The 14,538-nt window shown below is 41.3% G+C and overlaps 1 long non-coding RNA gene across 1 annotated transcript; it reads right to left on the reverse strand.

The window, feature by feature from the left end:
- Positions 1–4,662: 4,662 nt before the first annotated feature.
- LOC138740083 (uncharacterized) lies at positions 4,663–13,155 on the reverse strand. Its single transcript, XR_011342655.1, has 3 exons — positions 12,806–13,155; positions 6,489–6,625; positions 4,663–4,836 (listed from the first exon to the last, which is right to left on the reverse strand). It is a non-coding gene; the product is annotated as an uncharacterized lncRNA (long non-coding RNA).
- Between the last annotated feature and the right edge of the window lie 1,383 nt (positions 13,156–14,538).

Here is a 14,538-nt window from a genome sequence, read left to right on the forward strand (position 1 = left end):
TTGTTATTAGTTTTAATATGTTCACAGGTTTAATGACTTTTATTTAAGGAGGAGATCAAAGTCTTCAAAGAATGCAAAGAAGATAAAAGCAATGTTAAGTAAAATTTGTTAAACAGATAAAGTGAAAGCTAAACTGGAATCCATTTGAGTGCAAAATTTTGGGTGCTTAACAAAACAGTTCAAGTTAAACATTGGTAAAAAGAACCTAAATTTCAAATGATAATGGTCGTCTATATAATAAGAGTTTATAAACATTAAGTAGAACATGAACTACTCGATCCAAAATCATTGTGGGAATAAATTTGTGAAGTTTAAAATCTGCTGGAAAACATCCAGTGTGAATTCTGCATGACTTAATCCGTGCATCTTGGCGCCTCACAGTTCGGCGGGCAGCAACCTCCTTTGAAGAAGACCGCAGAGCCCACCTCACTGACAAAAGACAAAGGAGGAAAAACCCAACACCCAATCCCAACCAACCAATTTTCCCCTGCAAGCGCTGCAACCGTGTCTGCCTGTCCTGCATCGGACTTGTCAGCCACAATCGAGCCTGCAGCTGACGTGGACTTTTACCCCCTCCATAAATCTTCGTCCGCGAAGCCAAGCCAAAGAAAGAAAGAATCAGAATGTCAGAACATCTTTCATGAGAGCGAATCCTCACAAGGCATTAAGTCCTGACAGTTTACCTGGCTAAAATCTGTGCCAACCAACTAGCCGGAGTGTTCATGGACATTTTCAACCTCTCATTGTGGGAGTCAGAGGTTCCCACCTGCTTCAAAAAGGCATCAAACATCCGAGTGCCCAGGAAAAGCAGAATAAGCTGCCTCAAAGACTATCGCACATTAGTACCAATAGCTACTGCGATGAAATACTTTGAGAGGTTGGTCATGGCCAGAATTAACACATACTTAAGCAGAGCTCTGGACCCACTGCAATTCACCTATCGTTACAATCGCTCCACAGCAGATGCAATATCACTGACTCTCCACTCAGCTCTGGATCGGCATGAGAAAAACAAATTATAGATACGTCTGCTCTTCATCAACTCAGCTGAGCCTTCAAAACCATTATCCCCTCAGTGCTGGTCAACAAGCTCCAAACTCTGGGCCTTTGCACACCTTCTCTGCAACTGGATCCTTGATTTCTTCATCGGAAGACCACAGTCAGTACAAACTGAGAACAATGTCTCCTCCTCACTGACTATCAACATACGTACACCTCAAGGATGTCTACTTAGCCAACTACTCTACTCATTCTACACCCATGACACCCAAGCACAATTCTAATGCTATCTACAAATTTGCCGATGACACCACAATTGGCAGCAGAATCACAAACGGCAATGAGGAGGCCTACAGGAGGGAGATAAATCAATTCGTTGAGAGGTGTCACACCAACAAGCTTGCACTCAATGTTAGTGAAACCAGGAGAAAGTCAGAAGAACACAAACCAGTAGTCATCAAGGATTCAGTAGAGGAGAGTGTCAAGAACCTCAAATTTGTGGGTGTCAACATCCCCGAAGATCTTTCCTGGACCCTTTATGTTGATGCAATCAAGAAGAAGACTTTCCAGCACCTATACTTTGTGAGGTGTCTGAGGATATTCAGTATTTCCCAGAGGATCCCCCCCCCCACCCTTCAAAGACCCCAACCACCCAGGCCATTTCCTCTTCACTCTGCATCAGTAAAAGGCACAGGAGCCTAAAGATGAGCCCTCAGTTGCTTTCTCGCCACCATCAGATTCCTGGATAATCAATGAACCAAAGACACTGTCTTACTTTGACTTTACGTGCACTATTTTATTTATTTTAATTTTAAAGTGGTGTATATATATATATATATATATATATATATATATATGTTTGTACTATGATGCGGCTGTGAAGCACCAAATTTTGTGACTTCTTCGTGACAATAAATTCTGATTCTGATGATTTATATACAAATCAAGAAGTAATCTTGCTTTATTGTTACTCCAGAGTTTTGTAAAAATAACACCCTTTTTTATACCCCCTGCATTTTTTAAAAAGGTGATGTATTTTTCATTCAATTTATGATAGAAAATTAAGTGTGCTAATTAATAGCATAGTTATCCTCTGAAAGATTTGTCAGTTAGCCAAGACTGCTAATCAAATTTTCTGGCCTAATTCATGGGTGGCATGGGTAACATAGCAGCAAGTGCAACACCATTACAGTGCCACCACCTTGGGTCGAATCTGGCGCTGGCTGTAACAAGCTTGTACATTCTCCTTGTGTCTTTGTTGGTTTCCTCTGGGTGCTCCAATTTCCTCTTTCCCTCCAAAAATATATGGGGTTTGTAAGTTTATTGGTGTCTTTGAGCATCATGGGTTCATGGGCCAGAAGGCCCTGTTACCATTCTGTATGCCTAAATTGAACTGTGTGTTCAGAGTAGGTTCAACAGGTTCTAAGAGAATCAAGGCTGGACATGTGTTATTAATAAACATTGGTCTTTATTTATGTACAGGGGAATTCATTAAAGGGCACACACTCACACAGAGAAGGCTGGAGTAATATACAAATAACTAACATCAGGTGCAAATAATTGCTACTTAACTCCCAATGGGAAAGCAAGGGTTAAACACAAAATACCTACCACCACTCTCTAGCTCTAGCAATCACAGCACACTAATAAACAGTATATTAATTACAACTAACAAGTATATCAAATGGACCTGGCTCAGGATCCAGAAGAAATACAATATGCTGTTCCTCAAGTTCATGTTTGGCCTCACCCTGGCAATCGATGAGACCAATGGACAGTCATATCAGAGTGGGAATTCTACAAGGTTTTGAAGTTCAAGCTTAAACCCACAGTCAGAGCATAGATGTTCAATGAAATGGTTATCTAACCTGTGCTTAGTGTTATGAATGTAGAAGAGGCACATTGAATACTGAATACATCAGATCAGGTAGGATGATAAAGCCCTGCTGCACCTGGAAGGTCCATTTGTGGCCTTGGATAGAGATGAGGGAGATGTAAGGACAGGTTTAAATTTCTGAATGGTTGAATTCTTATTTTAAGATTATAGCTTTGAAGTCTCATCCATAATGAGGCAGTGGATATATCAAATCTGCATCTACTCACTCATGAAACAATTCCTATAGGATCATATCTCATTCTTCTAGATACAAGATAATAAAAGCCTTATCTGTGTTGTCATTCCTCATTTGCCAAATTCTCATCCAGGAATCAAATGAACAAACCCTTGCTGCACTCCCTCAATCATGGATACCCCTTTTTGGGTAGGTAGGTAGACTAGACACATGCAATATTCCAGATATAATCTCTCCAGAGAGGTACAGTATATAATTGGTGAAAGATAGTTCCATTTTCATATTCAAATCCTCTTGAAATAAAGGCTAGCATAACACCCAACTTCCTAAGTGTTTGGCAAATTTGCATGTTAACTTTCAGTGATTCATGAAAAGGTATCCAGGTCCCTCTTTCCCTCTTCACCCCAATACCTTTCAAGTTCCCATCAGTTATCAAATACTCTGGCTTTTTAAAGAACTTTTTCTGTCAAAGTAAATGATTTAACATTTTTTCTATTTATTTCTCATGCATTACCTGTACCTCTGGAACATTAATGCAGAGATTTTGCAGCCCATACTCTTCAACTTTGTATAAACAGCAGACTTAGATGCATCACATTTCATAACATCATTTATACCATTGATATAGATTGTAAGCATCAAGGTTTGACAAGAGTAGCTGGTTTAAATAAGCCAAATTCTTTCTGTAATGTAAATTTTCTGCAGCATTTTGGGTACACATTTGTCAGAAAATTACTAGCTTAATTGATAAATGATCCAATCCAAAATGAGGATCTATCTTCCCTTTCATTCTAATTCATGAGTATTCAAAACCTGCTGCACATGATGAGAAGAAAATCATAGATTTTAATTCTAAACAGTGATGAGAGTTACTTCTGAAGAAGACAACGACATCTTAAGAGAATTAATGGCTTAATGAGAGAGGTGGAAGCAAACATGGATCTTCTGGATGGTCATACAATAAGTTGCAATATTTTTGTTTGGTTAAAAGAAGCATTTTTCTATTCCTAGTGCCAGAATTGACAATACCACACTATTTCTGTATGAATTTCTGGCTGCTTGCAAGCCTCATCCTTATAACCATTAATTCAGTTGCTGCTTGGTAGTGAGAATGGACAGAAGATAAATGTTGCAAGATGCATACACTGGCAACCCTGTAGTTAGGATATTTATGATAGAAAATTAAGAATGGGAAATATTGGGATAAATAGATTTTTGCCATTCTGGATTGTCGAGGGTAAAAGACATCAGCAACATGTTGGAGGGGTTCTGGAAAAGAGATGAAAATTTACACTTTGCACTCAGATGCTCCACTCTGAGCCAAGGTTTAACTGCCCCATTCCTACCACAGAGAGGGCTTCAAAGGGTCAAAGGAAGGGACAATGCATTTGTGCATGTGAAAGAGTTTAGTATCTGTTTATTACTTTGTGATGCACTGAGAAATATGAAATTTACTTTGTGGACAGGAATTTCCCACAAATGAGTATGTGATAAGTAACATAAATCTGCTGTTGATGGTTGTGGTAGAGAAAAGGATATAAGTAAGATAGCAAAAACATTTTCTTACTCAAACCACTGTTCACAGGCTGAATGAGTCACAGTTTAATGTCTGGAATTTTATTAGTTAGGTAACAGTAGTTTGTCTTTTCTTTTTTCTGCTGCATATTTCCAGTGGGATTTTTTTCACTCTTCTTTAACACATATACTTGTTTATATAAGGAATAGCTCAGTGAGTGAATAATAATAGCATCTGCAGTAATTGTTCCTAAAATGGAAGGGATAACATTCACACTATTGATTAGCTGCAATCTCACTTCCTGTTACCACCACATTAGCCTCATTTATTTCACCCAAAATAGTTTGCTGAAAATTTGCGATATTTCATGGGGCTTAATGGCAACGTACTTTCACGAGCAATGGAAGGCCTCAGTTTACAAAAGCTTTGAATTTACTGTGAGAGCCATAACAATATTTTGCTTCTATTACCATCAGCACCACAGCCATTTGATTGGCATTTCTCTGTGGATTCATGCTTCACTTTGCTGATGCCTTTAACTAGTTAAGAAGAAGGATTTTGATGTCCTTTGGTCTGTGGTTTTATTTTTGGAATGAAATACAATAATTAAAATGATTTTTACATGCATTTTAGTGGTAATGCTAAAATGAAATGTATCTATCTTCTTAATAAATTTCAATCATGATGTTAAATATACAGTATTACAAATAGTCACAGTCTTTCTCTAATTCTAGACAGCAATATGAGTCACTTCTGAGGAAGACCAAGAACATCTATTGGCAAACACAATAAGAAATGCAGTGAGAGCTTTTAAAAATAAAGTATTTCATATCAAAATTTATTTTTGCTGAAACTTCTCCTTCAAGTACATGCTGCTCCAGAAACCATCTATTTGTAATATGGATTCTGCTACATGCCACCGGGATCATATTTGATCATAATGGATTTTAATTCAATGTTATGGAATATTCATATGGTGGCTCAAACTGAATTTCAAAATATGTGATAAATTTATAAGGCATAACAGAGCAGCAAAACAGCATTAGCTTAATACAGAGGAGGACCATAGAAAAACGAAGCCAAAATGTATTAATTGGCACCATAGCACTGCCTAATTAGTGTCCTTGTGCACAATTCTGTTCGTTGGATGCAATCTTACTCCCCTTGGTATAGTTACAGGCAAAAGTTTCTTGTGAAGTTTCTTTTCAGTCGTTACAGCCAGACCTTGAACTTTACTGAGCTACCTTTCTTCAGGCTGTCTTGGCTCTTGTCAATTTCGTACTTCTAGGGAATTATTCCTCTTTGAAATGCATATTCCACGCTTGAAACATTGGTGTATGCACACTGTCGAGTAATTGTGTGGGCTAAATGTTTAATTACACATGACAGCTGGAGCTACAGGAGTCTGAAGTAAGCATGAAAACAATTCAAGCCCTGTGCAATATTAAAAAGTCAACAGACACTGTGTACTTAGTGGATGGATGGTGATTTTTACAATTCCATCCCTGTGTCAGAGTTAAAACTGATTGATTTTTTTTTGGTAAAATGATATCTGATCAGCATTAATTCTGAGGAGAAACATTTCACACCAATTTAGATATAATGAAATACAGACAAACAGATTTTGATTAACTAGAACATTCTTCTAATTGTAAAGATGATGTGAATATGATTATAAGCCAATTGTCTTGGGCCTTTTTTATCGAGAAGATATGATTTTTATAAACAGACTAGATAACTCCAAGATAGCGTTTGAATTCTGCAGGGTACAGTGTTTCCTGCTGCCCACTTGCAAGTTTCTAGATCTCTTTTGTTGCATTTTTCATCTGTCAGTAGCAATGTCTGCAACTTTTATATGCATTTGTCATATTTACTGATTACAAGCAATAATCCATATTTACCTTCATTAAATTTATGCAGACTGCAAACTGAAGTGGCTCCAAATAATTACCATCTTCTCAATGGTGACCTAAGCATACAGTGGTTGCAACAAATGCCAGAAACAAATCACAGATGTAGGAATTATAGAGCATGCCTCCTGAGAAAAGAAAGTAGGTTAACTTTTTATTGATTTACATCAGGTTGTAATGCTTTATAAGTATACTCAGAATTTCAATCCTCTTTGAAATGCAGTAAAAGAAAGGTTTCTTAAGTTGTGTTATCTCTATTGACTTAATGACGTCCTGTTTTGCGGAAACTGCCAAAATGTTTGGCCTGGAAGTCAGCCTGAAGAAAACGGAGGTCCTCCATCAGCCAGCTCCCCACCATGACTACCAGCCCCCCCCACATCTCCATCAGGCACACAAAACTCAAAACGGTCAAACAGTTTACCTATCTCGGCTGCACCATTTCATCAGATGCAAGGATCGACAACGAGATAGACAACAGACTCGCCAAGGCAAATAGCGCCTTTGGAAAACTACACAAAAGAGTCTGGAAAAACAACCAACTGAAAATCCTCACAAAGATAAGCGTATACAGAGCCGTTGTCATACCCACACTCCTGTTTGGCTCCGAATCATGGGTCCTCTACCGGCATCACCTACGGCTCCTAGAACGCTTACACCAGCGTTGTCTCCGCTCCATCCTCAACATTCATTGGAGCGCCTTCATCCCTAACATCGAAGTACTCGAGATGGCAGAGGCCGACAGCATCGAGTCCACGCTGCTGAAGATCCAGCTGCGTTGGGTGGGTCACGTCTCCAGAATGGAGGACCATCGCCTTCCCAAGATCGTGTTATATGGCGAGCTCTCCACTGGCTACCGTGACAGAGGTGCACCAAAGAAGAGGTACAAGGACTGCCTAAAGAAATCTCTTGGTGCCTGCCACATTGACCACCGCCAGTGGGCTGATATCGCCTCAAACCGTGCATTTTGGCGCCTCACAGTTTGGCGGGCAGCAACCTCCTTTGAAGAAGACCGCAGAGCCCACCTCACTGACAAAAGACAAAGGAGGAAAAACCCAACACCCAACCCCAACCAACCAATTTTCCCCTGCAACCACTGCAACTGCGTCTGCCTGTCCCGCATCGGACTTGTCAGCCACAAACGAGCCTGCAGCTGACGTGGACATTTACCCCCTCTATAAATCTTCGTCCGCGAAGCCAAGCCAAAGAAAAAAGAAAGACGGATATCTTGGATATTGATTTTATTGTGCCAAAATATGCCAAAATGTTTCACAAAGTCAAAATCACTTCAAAAATGAAGGCTGAGGCACAGAAAGGTGGTGACCAAAAAGTATTCCATTTTAGAAAGGTCTGGAAAAAAAAAGTGGAAACTCATGGGTTCAGGAAAATCTAATTTATATTTTGGCCACCACCTGAATTGACAATTCTGACCCTACCTCTAAACTTTGAGTCAAATGATAGGACTGGTCTTTCATTCTCTAGCCAAAGGAAATATATTCTCCACATTTGACTAACTGAAATTTTACAGAGCTTATTGAGAGGCTGATAGAGAGAGACAAACCCTGGACATCAGGAATATGTACGATGATCTTACCAAAGGAGATGAGGGTAGAAGTTTTTCAAACTACTTCATTGTAGGGACAGGAAAAGGACACATTGCAGGGGATGTTTTTGAAGTATTTGTAAATCTTAGAATGGAAACAAGCCAAGGTTTGTTGAGCAAAAGAGTTCAACAAACAGATGTGAAAAGGGGGTCTAGAGAAGCAATGATCAAAGTGTGGATGCAGGTTATATAGAGACTACAAACAGTGGGAACAGAGGCCAAATTGAGACAACAAAGTTTGAAAAAAAATTAAAAGGAGAAACTACAAGTCGAGGTGGAAAAGGGCTATTTCAGCAACATTAACCAGAGTGGTGATAATAATAATAATATGGAGGCATTATTCAGATTGGAATAGGACTTAGGCAAAGGAATTAACCAGAGTGAGAAAGACTAAATGCTTTGCAGGCTGCCAGATCCTTAAATGAAGTGGAATGCTTGCAGTAAATATGAAGTCAAGGTACGGTTAATTGTAAATTTGGGAGTGAAGCTGTATGTATTATTTGGAAGTATGTAAGGGCAGCAACTGTGCTTTCAAAGGAGGTGTAGACATGCAGGCAGCAGGATCTAAGATAATAATGACTACTTTGGATTCCTAGCACTATATTATGAAGATTGGGAGAAGAGTAAATGGCAATGATGCTGTTTTATTAACAAAACTTGTTCATTTACATAAATGCTCTAATGATGTTAATATTCCAGTTATTTAGTTAATTCTGAGAGAAATCTGTTACTACAATATATAAAAGCTGATCATGAGTTAAGAGCCTCCAAGTCTGTGAATATGATTGTAAGCCAATTGTCTTGTGCCTTTTTTTTATAGAGAACCAATCTATTTCACCTACCATTTCTCTATCCTTTGTTCTTTTAATAATTGCATTTATCCAAGTCAAAAATGAATGGTAATTCAGGCTTTGCCCAAAATTGTAATCGGAAGACCATTGACTATTACTGACTTAGAAAATGCCTGGTATTTTGTTCATAACATTCATTTGCGTTTCATTCATTCTGTGGACGTGAATTTTCTTTCCATTCCATGCAACTGTCAATAGTAGTTCAATGTTTGATGTATATTCCAGTATTCATTTGACCAAATTCAGTTGATTTATTTATTAATTTAACAGCAAACTCCATGATGCACATTTATCAGAGGTAGTTTCCAACTTTGTGTTTGTTATAGTACACAGCTTCATTTCATGCTGAAACAATTGTTTGATATATGTGCGAAAGCTTCTGAAGTATCTGTAATTTGTCTTTTATTATTGTACTTTTGGTGATACCCCTATTTTGTTGATGACGAGAAGTGCGCTTCCGCCTCTGTATACTGGACAAATCTTTCCAATGCTGTTTGAAATTCAATATTCAATTCCTGGGATGATTTCACAACATTACAGATTTTCTATGTTCCCAACAGCACATTCATGTACTTAATTGCATTGAGATCACAATAGCAAAATCCCTCTCCATGGACGTGGAAATTGGTAGCTCAAATCTTTATCCACTTAACCACTGACTCCTTAAAATGCAAACTAACGCATACCTCAAGATTTATTGTCATGTAATAAGGACAGTGCAATATTACACAAAATGTGCAGGGTAGACAGATTTGATATCGGCAGAAATTGCCTGAAGCATCTCTTACAGTCAGAGAAAGAAAAGGAAAAGAGAGTCCCCTCACCGTGTATCACCTTCAGGACTCCCCAGGTCTCTGTACCCATACAGAGTCCAGTCCAAAACATCAGCAGCCCAAGCTCCAAATCTGAACCTCCGGCATGTTCAGGAACCATTCAGTGCCCTCAGCACTCTCTTGCATTGCAGTTCTGAAACCATGTACCCCTTCAACAGTCTTGAGCCATTCTCCAGCAGTCAGCAGTCCGGTGTGAATCCCTCGACCTCGGTCACCAGCAGCCCACAACCTCCATGTGTTCCTCGCTTTGAGTCACCAACAGCTCGCCTCAGAGCACCTCACTGCTCCACTGCCGTGGCCATCGTCTAGTGGATCGTCTCCTCTGCTTCTCTTTTCAAATAGGGGTGATCCCCTATTTTTCCGGTGCCCTTCACCAATCCTTTATTTCCTCAGTCACAGGCACTGTTATCTTGGGTGCAGAACCTGCAGTGGCAGTATTTTTAAATAAAACCACCGGCGGCTCCATTTACTGGCTGTTTAAAGCCTTTACATAGCCAACAGCAGTTGGTCTGGATGGCTGAACCCTGTGGGATTCTGCTCCTTGCTCTCCACAGATCCACACCAGCGGCAACACTGCCATTACAGCAGTTTCAGTAGTATCACTATTTTGCATGAAAGATAGTTTGATAATTTTTTCTTTGGCTTGGCTTCGCGGACGAAGATTTATGGAGGGGGTAAAAAGTCCACGTCAGCTGCAGGCTCGTTTGTGGCTGACAAGTCCGATGCGGGACAGGCAGACACGATTGCAGCAGTTGCAAGGGAAAATTGGTTGGTTGGGATTGGGTGTTGGGTTTTTCCTCCTTTGCCTTTTGTCAGTGAGGTGGGCTCTGCGGTCTTCTTCAAAGGAGGTTGCTGCCCGCCAAACTGTGAGGCGCCAAGATGCACGGTTTGAGGCGTTATCAGCCCACTGGCGGTGGTCAATGTGGCAGGCACCAAGAGATTTCTTTAGGCAGTCCTTGTACCTTTTCTTTGGTGCACCTCTGTCACGGTGGCCAGTGGAGAGCTCGCCATATAACACGATCTTGGGAAGGCGATGGTCCTCCATTCTGGAGACGTGACCCATCCAGCGCAGCTGGATCTTCAGCAGCGTGGACTCGATGCTGTCGACCTCTGCCATCTCGAGTACTTCGACGCTTGGGGTGTAAGCGCTCCAATGGATGTTGAGGATGGAGCGGAGACAATGCTGGTGGAAGCGTTCTAGGAGCCGTAGGTGGTGCCGGTAGAGGACCCATGATTCGGAGCCGAACAGGAGTGTGGGTATGACAACGGCTCTGTATACGCTTATCTTTGTGAGGTTTTTCAGTTGGTTGATTTTCCAGACTCTTTTGTGTAGTTTTCCAAAGGGCGCTATTTGCCTTGGCGAGTCTGTTGTCTATCTCATTGTCGATCCTTGCATCTGATGAAATGGTGCAGCCGAGATAGGTAAACTGGTTGACCGTTTTGAGTTTTGTGTGCCTGATGGAGATGTGGGGGTGCTGGTATTCATGGTGGGGAGCTGGCTGATGGAGGACCTCAGTTTTCTTCAGGCTGACTTCCAGGCCAAACATTTTGGCAGTTTCCGCAAAGCAGGACGTCAAGCGCTGAAGAGCTGGCTCTGAATGGGCAACTAAAGCGGCATCATCTGCAAAGAGTAGTTCACGGACAAGTTTCTCTTGTGTCTTGGTGTGAGCTTGCAGGCGCCTCAGATTGAAGAGACTGCCTAGGAGGGGAGGCAGGCCCCTCCAGCCCGGGTAAGAAACCTGCATAGGAGAAGGCAGTTTGATAATAATCTGTAGTAAAAATACAATGCTGGAGAAAAGCAGCAGGTCAATCAGAGTACTTTATATCACAAAGATAAAGATAACATAGCAAACATTTCAGGCTTGAGCTCTTCATTCAAGGTATGAGCAAAATGTCAGCAGGCACCTGAACAAAATGGTGGGGTTGGGCAGGTAGGGGCATTCCCATAATCAGGAGGGAAATGGTGGATAAGGGAGAGAGTGCAAACAAGGAGAGGGCTCTGTGAATGGAGAGGGAAGGGGGTGGAGAGTTGGAGGAGTGAAGAAAGAGGGATGGGGTAGAGCAAGTGAATGGGAAGTAGTCTAGCAAAAACTGGTGAAGTTGATGATAATGCCATTCAGTTGGAGAGTGCCCAGACAGAAAATTAGGTGTTGCTCCTTCAGTTTACGGTGGGCCTTGGTTTGACAGTACATGAGGCCATGGATAGATATGTCAGCGCAGGAGTGGGGTGCAAAATTGAACTGATTGGCCACTGGGATATCCCTGTAATTGATGTGGTCAAGAGCAAAGGTGCTCAGCAAAGCGATCTCCCAATCTGTCACTCGATGTAGAGAAGGATACAATGGGAGCAACAGAGGCAGTAGATGACTCCTGCAGATTTTTAAGTCAAGTGTTGCTTCATTTTGGAAGGACTTTTTGGCCTCAAATGCTGGTGAGGGAGGAGATGTGGGTGTGAGTGTCCAGTGGCCACAGGGAAGGTGCCAAGGGGGAAATTAATGGGAATGGATGAATCACAGAGGGAATGGTCCATTGGAAGCCAGAGAGGGGAGGAGAGGGGGAAGATATTTCTGGTGGTGGGATCATGTTGTAGGTGATAGAAATCATGGAGGATAATGTGCTGGTTGCAAAGACTGATTGAGTGGTAGGTGAAGGTAAGTGGGGGGAGAGGAGGCCAGGTCAGATGAGAGCAGTTAAGTGCTGAGTTGAATATGGTAATGGGGAAGCTATTGTTTGACCTGCTGAGTTTCTCCACCATTGAGTTTTTATTTCAATCACAGTGTCAGCCGACTTTCTTGTTTTAATTTTGATAATAATCTGAATAGGTTCAGCATCAGTCAATAAGTAGAAACTCACACAATATTTTTCCAAATGTCATAATAATCTATCATTGTTGCTCTTCATTTGGGTTCAGGTGAATACTACCCTGTAGGTCACTGATATTTCACATTTATATGATTTAATTGTCATTATATTTTTCAGTGGAGTACAATAAATGGATGTAGTTTTCTGACTGTTGGTGATTACCAAAACAAAATAACAGCAATCATTCATCTGTTGTGAAGAAAAGATGATGGTTGGCGTTCCTCATGTCATGAGCAGAAGTATTTGTTGAGAATCCACAAGAAGTAACTCCAAATCACTGGTGTAGCCAACAGTGCAGGGCTTGGGTCCAGATGTGTGGCCAGAGTCAAAGACCGGTAGCATATGGCTGGAGCTAGGAACAAGGAATGGGTCCCAGGGTGTAGCTGGGCTCAGGAGCTGATGACTGGATGATACGGGAGCAGGGAGTCAAAGGACAAGGACTACTGCTGTTGAAAGCACGTGCATATATACATATAAGAGTGTGTGTGTGTGTGTGTGTGTGTGTGTGTGTGTGTGTGTGTGTGTGTGTGTGTGTGTGTGTGCGCATGCGAATGTGAAGGTGTGTCTACAAACATGCAAGATTTCACGTGCAGGGTGGACTACTCCGGGAAATACAGGCCATCGTCATCAACTACAATGACCACACCTAACCAATGAGTCACAAAGGCTGCATCACAAACAAAAGATAGCAAGGTTTTAGGAACAAATTGCAAACCCCACTGAGTTACTAAAACTTGGCATTGAAAAGCTTCAGTCACAAATCCACATAGTCATCACTCATATGCAAGAATCACCTAGCTCACCTAGAAAACAGCAATTCATACATAGGGCTGCTCTTCATTGACCACAATTCAGCCTGCAACTCCATTATTCCATCAGTGATGGTCAACAAGCTCCAAACGCTGGGTCTCTGCACCCACCTCTGCAACTGGATCATTGACTTCCTTATCAGAAGACCACAGTCAGTACAAATTGAGAATATCTCCTCCTCACTGACTATCAACACAGGAACACCTCAAGGTTGTGTGCTTCGCCCACTGCTCTACTCACTATACACCCATGATTGTGTGGCCAAGCACAATTCCAAAGCTATCTACAAATTTGCCGATGACATCAGAATTGTCAACAGAATCACAAAGGGCAACGAGGAAGCATCCAGGAGGGAGAGAGATGAGCTCATTCAGTGGTGTCATGCTATCAAACTTGCACTCATGTTAGCAAATCCAAGGAGATAATAGTTCAGGAAGAAGTCAGGAGAACACCAACCAGTAGTCATCGAGGACTCAGTAGAGGAGAGGGTCAAGAACTTCAAATTTGTGTCTGTCAACATGTCCGAGGATCTTTCCTGAAGCCTCCATGCTGATGCAATCAGCATGAAGAAGACTCACCAGCGAGGTGTCTGAGGAAATTCAGTATGTCTCTGAGGACCACCTCAAGAACCCCAACCACCCAGGCCATGCCCTCTTCACTCTTCTACCATTGGAAATAAAGGCTAAAGATGAGCACTCAGTGGCACAAGGACAACTTCTTTCCCGCTGCCATCAGATTCCTGAATTATCAATGAACCAAAGACACTGCCTTACTTTTACTTTTCATGCACTTTTTTTTTGTAAAGTGATTTTTATACCATGATGCTACTGCAAAACAACAAATTTCATGAATCGTTTATGACAATGAACTCTGATTCTGATTCAGAAAAAAGGGGCAAAGACCAGGACATGTCATAATCTGACCATGCCTACTGAAGAGAGATTTTTCTGCTCTCTGCCATAATGCTGCATCAACCTTTCATTAATAGAGAAGGAAAATGTTGAAAACACTCAGCGTGTCAGGCAGAAGGGACTTCAAACTGAATCTTTAACTCTCTTTTTCTTTTCTACATACGCTGTCTGACC

The sequence above is a fragment of the Narcine bancroftii genome, chromosome 7 (genome assembly GCF_036971445.1).
Source record: "Narcine bancroftii isolate sNarBan1 chromosome 7, sNarBan1.hap1, whole genome shotgun sequence".
Taxonomy (NCBI): Eukaryota; Metazoa; Chordata; class Chondrichthyes; order Torpediniformes; family Narcinidae; genus Narcine; species Narcine bancroftii.